Source organism: Mytilus californianus, unplaced genomic scaffold (assembly GCF_021869535.1).
Source record: "Mytilus californianus isolate M0D057914Y unplaced genomic scaffold, xbMytCali1.0.p SCAF_17, whole genome shotgun sequence".
In the NCBI taxonomy this organism is placed as follows: Eukaryota; Metazoa; Mollusca; class Bivalvia; order Mytilida; family Mytilidae; genus Mytilus; species Mytilus californianus.
In genome coordinates, this window is record NW_026262659.1 from 12,893,490 (window position 1) to 12,902,792 (window position 9,303).

Here is a 9,303-nt window from a genome sequence, read left to right on the forward strand (position 1 = left end):
TTTAGCAAACGTAGTCGTAAGAGACCAACACCTCGTACAAATCAGCTTTGAAAAATGTCTGAAATATAAATAGATTGCTGATGCTGATTTACAACGCAAATAGAACACTGTTCAACATAACGACACTAGTATATTCCCAAGTATCATTCAAATTTAAGCTCCTGATACATCAAGGGCAACACTGCATGCACATGTCCAGCGCAATATACTACCAGTATTCAGTCATAAATGCTTTTGTCAGCCAGATGATGCTATTGCCCATTAGTGAGTCATGTTACTCTAGGGTTAAATATGTCCTCATTGAAGCCTGCCGGCTTGACTCACCAGATCTACACAAATCGCACAAAAAAACTAGTAAAAAGACTTTTAAAGTACAGATCTGAGAGTACTTGTCACTGAAAGCTAGTCAGTAGCCAATAACAACTACTAGTATATAAAACAATCTTGTATTCGAGACTAAAATATCAATCGGTACACAACAAATGTATTTGTTGCAAAGACATTAACATAGTGTAGCTGTATGGCAATAATATTTAGTTATGTTTTAACTTATTTATTACAAAATCAATGTTTGTACCGATAAAAAAAATATGTAAAGATCTTATTACAGTGTTGAATTGATAACATTTGAGAACAAGTTTATTCAAAGAATCGATATATTTACACAGTGTGAATCTAAATTAACCATCACTATAAACATGATCACCGTAAAAATTAGGATGTGCTATCCAGTTTGTAATATGTTTTCTACATGTACATGTATCGCCAAACTTCCAAACTAAATCTTTTTATCCATGAAAGCATCTAGTTAAGGTTTTTAAGGGGTAAGATCTGTATATTCATGGTCCGTGATTCTCAAATTTGATTGCTAACATAATAAAACATATGTCCAAATTATAAAAAGGCCTTAAGGAATAATTCATAATGCATGTACATGTTATAATGTATCAAGCATTATTTTAGACAAGATACCTTCTAATTATCACTCGAGATGACCCCCGCAGACTGCCGATAATTATATTACCCGATATAAACATAAACATTCATGAAACATGCAATCGTATAATACCGATTTGTCTAGGTCTATTTGATGGCATGTTATAGATTATAAACATATGTAAATCATTGTGTTACCTGTATGAGAATGATTATTCCTAGTGGCATTTTACTGACTTTGAAGATTTCTTGAATAAAAAAATAATGCATGCAAGAAAGTTAATAATGTAGACTACATTTTGAAAATTTAAGATTGTTAGAATTGCATTATGTCTTTCCATTTGTCTTGACTCAAAGGCAACTGAAATAAAAAAAACGCGTTTGTCGTATTTTATTATAAGCCTGCTATATATCTTTATTTGACTTTTTACATAAATCATCCTTAATTATGTTTCACTTGATCGATATCGATCAATAAGTTATAGTTTTTAATAGCGATTAATATTCAATTAAATTAATCAGTTAGAATAACAATGAGATATTGAAAAGAAAATGTGAATGACATGTTGTAAATTTGATAATTACCCTCAAAGGGGCATTAGCTGTCATTTAGAGAAAAAAAAAAAATAAAATACGATTTGTTTTCTTTAATCAGTTCTCAAAGCGGAATACTGAAATACTATTTCATTAATAGCAGTCAGTTTGGTTCAATTTGGTCAAAATAAGATAAAAAAACATCGCAAATGTATTATTTACTTGCAAGTCAATAATTCAACCTACATGTATGTTGAACCCGTATTCATGTTATTCTCATTTGACCTTTAGCTGCAAATGGGTTACTTACGCATGCCCTAAACGTGTTCAGTTTTTAAAAAGAAAAGAATGTAAATATTGGAAAGGAAAACAAGGGAGCCATCATAAATAAAAAATATTTCCTTGAACGACGGACTTTTGTAATTTGGATTTACGTTTTAGTTTGGTATGAATAAAATATGAGAATTTAAGCCTAATCGGTGAACATGAATTTGACAGCTAATGCCCCTTTAAAAGAAATGACAGGAATTTTCACGTGTCGTTGCTTTTATATATACACAGCTCAACCAAAGGGTAAATAATTATGGTATAAATCACACATGGGTGAAATTCAGAAATCTCGTGGAATGGCCCGGTAATGGAAAGTGCTGTGAATGGTAGCTAATACATTTTGAAGACGCAGTAGCCATTATTATCTCATCCCGTCATTAGATTTTACAACAGAAAAACTGGAGAAAAAAATTATCATTACTATTGTATTCCTATATGATCGTAAGGCTCAACACAATAAAGACCAAAAGCCATATGATATAACAAAATGAATTTTTCCAGTATTTGTTTACTCTATTTCTCCACTTTCGATATTTTCATTATAGTTTTTACAAGCTTTCTTATTCTGAGGTGGAAAAAAAAAATTTGAACCATTTTAAAGGTAGAATCCGAGAATAAATATGTGTATAATGCATGGAAGGGAGGCGTCTGCGTGTTTAAATTTAAAAGTAAAAGATAATTAAGAAGACTATTAAAACAACTTTTATCTAGTTAAAATTTCTTAATATACTTTCTGTTTAACCCCGCCACTTTCTTCGTGTGCCTGTCTCAAGTCTGGAGCATGTAATACAGTGGTTGTAGTTGATTCTTGTCTGTCATATTTGTTTTTCGTAAATTGTTTTGATATAAATTAGGTCGTTAGTTTACTCGTTTAAATTGTTTCACATTTTCATATTTTTATGTCGGGGCCTTTTATAGCAGACTATACGGTATGGATTTTTCTCATTGTTGAAGAACGTACGGTGGCCTATAATTGTTTCTTTCCACTTCATTTTATTCTGATTGTAATCGTACCACATCTCCCCATTTTTATATTCATAAAAAGAAAGATAAAATTCAAATGAATTACGATAACTAGTAATGTTTGACTTAGTTAGATAAACTTTGACAAATCCAAAAACACGTTTCTCAGATTGTCCTGTTTTGATTTTTTCTGTGGTGCCCGTTATGCTTGACTGTTCTAGTGCTTTAAACTAGTAAACCATAAGTCTCTACAGATGATTTTAGACCAATAAGGTGTTGGATTAGTCAATGATGCAAACGAAAAAGAACAAGCCATATGTGACATCTACGGCATCTGCGTCACAAACTACCAACAGATGTGTTCCAATTGCAATTGTTGTAGGCACAATTCCCGTCCTTTCATCTGTATATAGCATCAACGACACTGGCTTTATAATGATCAATATCAACACATGGGTGCATCTAGGGAAGCAGTATAAAATAAGGAGATGATGGTTAATTACCAACGAAACAACTTTTCAACATAATCAAATAACGTTCATTTACGCAATTTTGAGTTACCATACAGCCTTCAACAATGAGTAAAACCCACACCGCCTAGCCAACTGTAAAACGCCCCGATAGGACAAAATATAAAACTATTCAAAAGAAAAAAAAAAAACCAACGGCCTGTATGTCTATTTTTCATGATGTCTTTTATCTGCTTGTGGTTTTTTATTGTTTCATTAGGTATTCAGTTTCCAGGCCATAGTTGATCGATCTGGTCTTCTACTATATATGTCCTTTATAACAACCAAGAATAAAATATTTAAAAAGTACTTTATTGTATATATATATAATGATACAACAGTTGGGTATTAATCCAAGGGTTGGCATAATTCAAATGAACCAGAAAAATTTGTAACAGGAGGACGTAACCTTTATGGCAAATTTATATTCAAATTGAATGGAAATAGTTTGCTCAAGAACTAAAATGGCTTGAATGAGGAAGATGTAAATAATCGTTTATTTGTGTGTACATGTATCTGAATTATGTCAAGCCACATAGAAAATACCAAATTGAATACTGTAAATTCAGAAATTATTGCGTGCATTTATTATTGTGATTTTTGTGTAAAGGACAAAAATGCGAGATTAATTATTGCGATTGCAGGAAAATCTTCACACAGTTATTTATATCAGATATCATAATGCGAGTTTTTATTTTTGCGATACTCACTTAATCGCATTATTCGCATTAATAAAAACCTCGCAATAATTTCTGAATTTACAGTACAATAAACTCTTTATCTTTTATGAACTTACTTTGAGAATATTTCTTATCAGTGGCTAAAGTTATTGATTTATTTAAATTTTGAAACCAGAGGAAAGACCATCATTAAATATATTAAATTAAACTTACACATAAAACTTCGGCTAACTACTTCTAATATTGTATTTTTCAAAAAAGTTGCATTCAACTTTAAAAAGAACGCCAATTGTGTTTAAATTATTTGTGTAATCATGCATAAAAAGTTATCAGTTTAGAAATGGGTTATTAATTATTATCTGATAACACAAATAGTCTATATATACTTCTGTGTACTTAATAAACAAGTACATTAATGTATAAACAATGTTGTCCAGATTAGAAAATATATAATTACAAGATCAATGGATTTTTTTAAAATACCTTTATTGATATCAATCTCTGGATGTCATTCAATGTAATTGAATATCGCCATAACGGAAGGTCAAATTGCAGAAATACTACCTCATCATGGGTTTATATAAATTATTTTTTCAAAATTTTACATGTCATATCTTAATGTGTTGGGCATTTTGTTTAGACTCGTGGCGATTTACAGCTCGACATATTGTATAGAGATCTGTGAAATGTTAAATCCTGTATACTCTCTGTATTATTGAAATGATTGTTGTCTAAATTTAAGTCTGTCTGTCATGTATCATTACTGGCACATTATCCCATTTTTATGTTAATAGTTTGTACTTGCACGTCAATGACGACTTATTGACCAATACATTCCAATATATAAAAATACAGTATTAACACAAAGTTCAAAAAAATAAAAATAAAACATAAATTAAACTATATCTTTATTTGATAAAGCCAAAATACCTTTGCAACATACGATACTTATGAGTTAGTTGCTTGTTCTGTTCTTTTTTTAGGTATATTATTTTTTTTGTTAATCAAGTGACCGATATTAAAAAGGAGAAGGTTAAGAACTAGTTAAACGCCGCTACATGTTGATTTGCCTTAAAGCCAAGTCAGGATTTTGGCAATTGGTTGTCTTTTGTACTATATGAATGTTTTGTCTATTTATGTCGAGCAATTGGTGTTGTTAGTATATCTGTCCTAATCTATGTTAAATTTATCCTAAGTACATTGAGACTTGAGGCGATAAGGGCTTGACATATTGTATAGACACCCGTTTACTTCAAAAAGAATTCGTCTTTTCTGTATTAACTTCATCAGAAACCTCGATCCCCAATAATGGAAGATAGGATGTATACATATTTGAATACACGAGTAGCTATCTGATCAAAAGTGGCGTAAATATCCTCATAGGGTCAACTTTGCAACTTAAGTTTCTTGATAATTTATGTCATGCGTTTTATATTTTCAATCATCAAAAATCTTCCTGCGGCGTGCTCATTTCTTTCCTTACAATAGCACAATGTCGTCTACTATAGTAATTTCAAAAAATATGTTTCATTATAGTTTGAAATTTAAATATATTGGTGTCCGAATAACTGATCTATAGTGTATTTAATTTTAAATACCCGGTAAGCAGATATTGAAAAAGCCATATCATATCATATACACTTTATTATATACCTCAAGTAGATGTTTTTTTATATGTGACATGACGTTCTACAGATTAGAGGTTTAATAAAGCATTTGCAACAGTGACTGATATCGATGACATGACGCCATATAGATTAAAGGTGTGATAAAACCTTTGCAACCGTTACTGATCTCGATATCATCACGGATGGCTTATACAGCACGATTGCCGTTGACCATATTACACATACAATTTATCTGTTTTTACTACTAAGTATATAATTATTGATTTTAAATACCCGGTTAGCAGAGCAAATAAATGGACAAAATCAATATTTTAAGATATTTCTTTCAAACTAAGTGTTTTAATTATGGTTCAGAGAAAAAATGTTTAAAAATGTTTGAATAGTATGTTTGTCAATGCAATTACTGCGCATTCTTTAAATGCATGGTTGTTATAATTCTGCAACTATGCTTTAATGTACATATGAAACTTGCTCGACATATTCGAAAGTATGTTACTTAAAGTTGAGTTAAACAAGTTTTAGTAGCTGGAGCTGTCTTAAAAGTAAAATGTTATGTGACCATTTGCTTAGAGTTAAAGACATCACTTTAATATGTGATAAAGAAGAAGGACAAAAAAAGATGTAATTCGTTTCTCTGGGTCTAGTGCAAGTAGGGATTTAATGGCATGCGTTAATACACCATTACTATTATTTTAGCAAACGTAGTCGTAAGAGACCTCGAACAAATCAGCTATGAAAAATGTCTGAAATACAAATAGATAGCTGATGCTGATTTACAACGCAAACAGAACACTGTTCAGCATAACGACACTAGTATATTTCCAAGTATCATTCAAATTCAAGCTCCTGATACATCAAGGGCAACATAGCATGGACATGTCCAGCGCAATATACTACCAGTATTCAGTCATAAATAATATAGTTTTTGTCAGTCAGATGATGCTGTTGCTCTTTAGTGAGTCATGTTAATCTAGGGTTAAACATGTGTAAAGATGTCCTCATTGAAGCCTGCCGGCTTGACTCACCAGATCTACAAAAATCGCACAAAAAACTAGCAAAAAGACTTGAGACACAAAGTACAGATCTGAGAGTACCCGTCACTGAAAGCTAGTTCATAGCCAATAACAACTACTAGTATATAAAACAATCGTGTATCCGAGACTTAAATATCAATTGGTACACAACAAATGTATGTGGTGTAAAGACATTAACATAGTGTTTTTGTATGACAATAATATTTAGTTATGTTTTAAATTATTGATTGCAAAATCAATGTTTGTACCGATAAAAAAATATGTAAAGATCCTATTACAGTGTTGAATTGATACTATTTGAGAACAAAGTTTATTCATATCTTTACACGGAGTGAAATAAACTAGCCATCTCTATAAACATGATCATCGTAAAAATTAGGATGTGATATCCAGTTTGTAATTTGTTTTCTACAGGTATAAATATCGCCAAACTTCCAAACTATTTCTTTTTATCTATGAAAGCATCTAGTAAAAGTTTTAATGTGGTATGAGATGTTAAATTCACGTTCCGTGATTCTCAAAACTTGCTAACATAATAAAACATATGTCCAAATTATAAAAAGGCCTAAAGAAAAAAATTATAATGGATGTACACGTTATAATGTATCAAGCATTTCGTGCGTATCTTAGACAAGACGCCATCTAATTATCGCTCGAGATGACCCCCGCAGACTGCCGATAATCATATTACCCGATTAAACATAAACATAAACATAAATGAAACATGCAAACGTATAATACCTATTTGTCGAGGTCTATTTGATGGCATGTCATTACAAATATATGTAAACTATCGTTTTACCTTTATGAGAATGATTATTCCTGGTGGATCCCTTGTTTCACTTTTCAATGTTGACATTCTTTTCTGTTTAATAACTGAACATTCAGACCTCATGCTGTTCACATGCACAACCTATCTCTACTTAGGTTCAGTTCAAATTAAAGGTTACATGCATACGGATTCAAATGAGACTGAATTATTGATTTTCTGACCAATAATTCATCAGCGATCTTTTTTTTTTTTATTTTAGCTCATTTTAACTAAATTCAACCAAACTGATATGATATCTATAATCCAAATTCTATATAAAAAAATTTCGTTTCATGAGTAGTTTATGTCAACTTTAAGCAATTTGTGGTAACGAAATTGTAGACTTGATAATTTACCAGTAATACACCGATTACGTTATGGAAATCGTTTTTTGATTTAATTTATCTTATCTTAGAATTGCGAATTCTTTGTTATTTAACGAAAAATATCTTCAATTTAACTGTAAGAGTTGTTAATCAATTAAATAGAACTAAACGGATCTTTACTGCGTTTGGCCATAAAATGTGATCTATAACAATACAAGAACAAGAATCGAAAAACCTCCTTCGAGATAAGAAATCATGGACTAATTCCTAAGTATGAATAACATAAGTTCGTAGAATGTTGTTGAGATAACACTAAGTACACCAATTACAAGGATTGAATATATTTGTTTTGACAAATTATTAAAATAGACAGCGAATCGCAACCTTTACATCTGAAGACATTATGACAAAGGCAACACAACACAAAAGCTGATATTAAGAAATGTAATTGCGCACCATGTAAAATGTCTGACATAGTTGAGATGGGTGCCGTTATCGTGTCATTTGAAGTTATTGGTATTAGAATTATGAATGATCAAACAGGTAATTATACCAGTACAACAATGTGGGCTGACCAATATGATTTGCGGGACGAATAGACCAGACAAAAATCATATGCGGGACCAATAAACCTGTCAAATATCAGAACGTGAAAATAAAAATATTTGCGACAGAGGAATTTTCCGGAGTTTCTTTTCTGTTAAATGATTCAAAGTTAAATATAAATCAACGTTTATTGTCATATGAGGTTTTAAAATTTTACAATCGGCACTTACAAGTGTAACAGGTACATGTAACAACGAAAAAGAGTGCAAAATCGTCATGTACACGTAACACAATATCGGACATTCATAGTTCATAATACTGTTTCCATTACGGTGTGCATATCTAAGATTTTATACTTTTGTTATTTAATAAACTTGCACATTAAAATTGTGCTTGTTTATAAGTATTATGATAAGTTTGGTATTATTAATTTTTGTCATGTAATGTATATTTATGTAGCGATATATTAAAAGAACTCCACAGTATTTTTTGAATGTTTAACTGCGCGCTGATGAATTTCTTATATTTCATCTAATAAATGGAGTAAAGAACTGTTTATGTCTAAACATTTAAAGACCATGTAAGGTGGAAAATAGTACAGTTAAACTCAAATTGGCAACAACACATGATTAATATCAAATGAATTATATATTTTAACAAACTGTTGTTTGCATTTTAATTCGGGTAAATAACGAGTATTGAATTGGAATCGTCCGTGTTGTTTCTTCAAGTTCTGAAAGACAATACCTTGATGCAGGGATATAGGTAAATACGTATGTGGAAATTAAACCCTTCATTCATAAGAAGTCGTTCAGTTAGAACCCAAGATAACCCGAAGATTAATATTGCATGCAGTTTTATGAATATTTTAAAATTAAAGTATTCGCAAGATAGGCATTTTTAATGTTTGTATTTATTTTTAATTACCCCTCTTTAATTTTTAGAAAAGCACTCCCGCAGTCTAATATTTTCTGAAAATCCTTCTGCAATTTGATTGGTAGACATT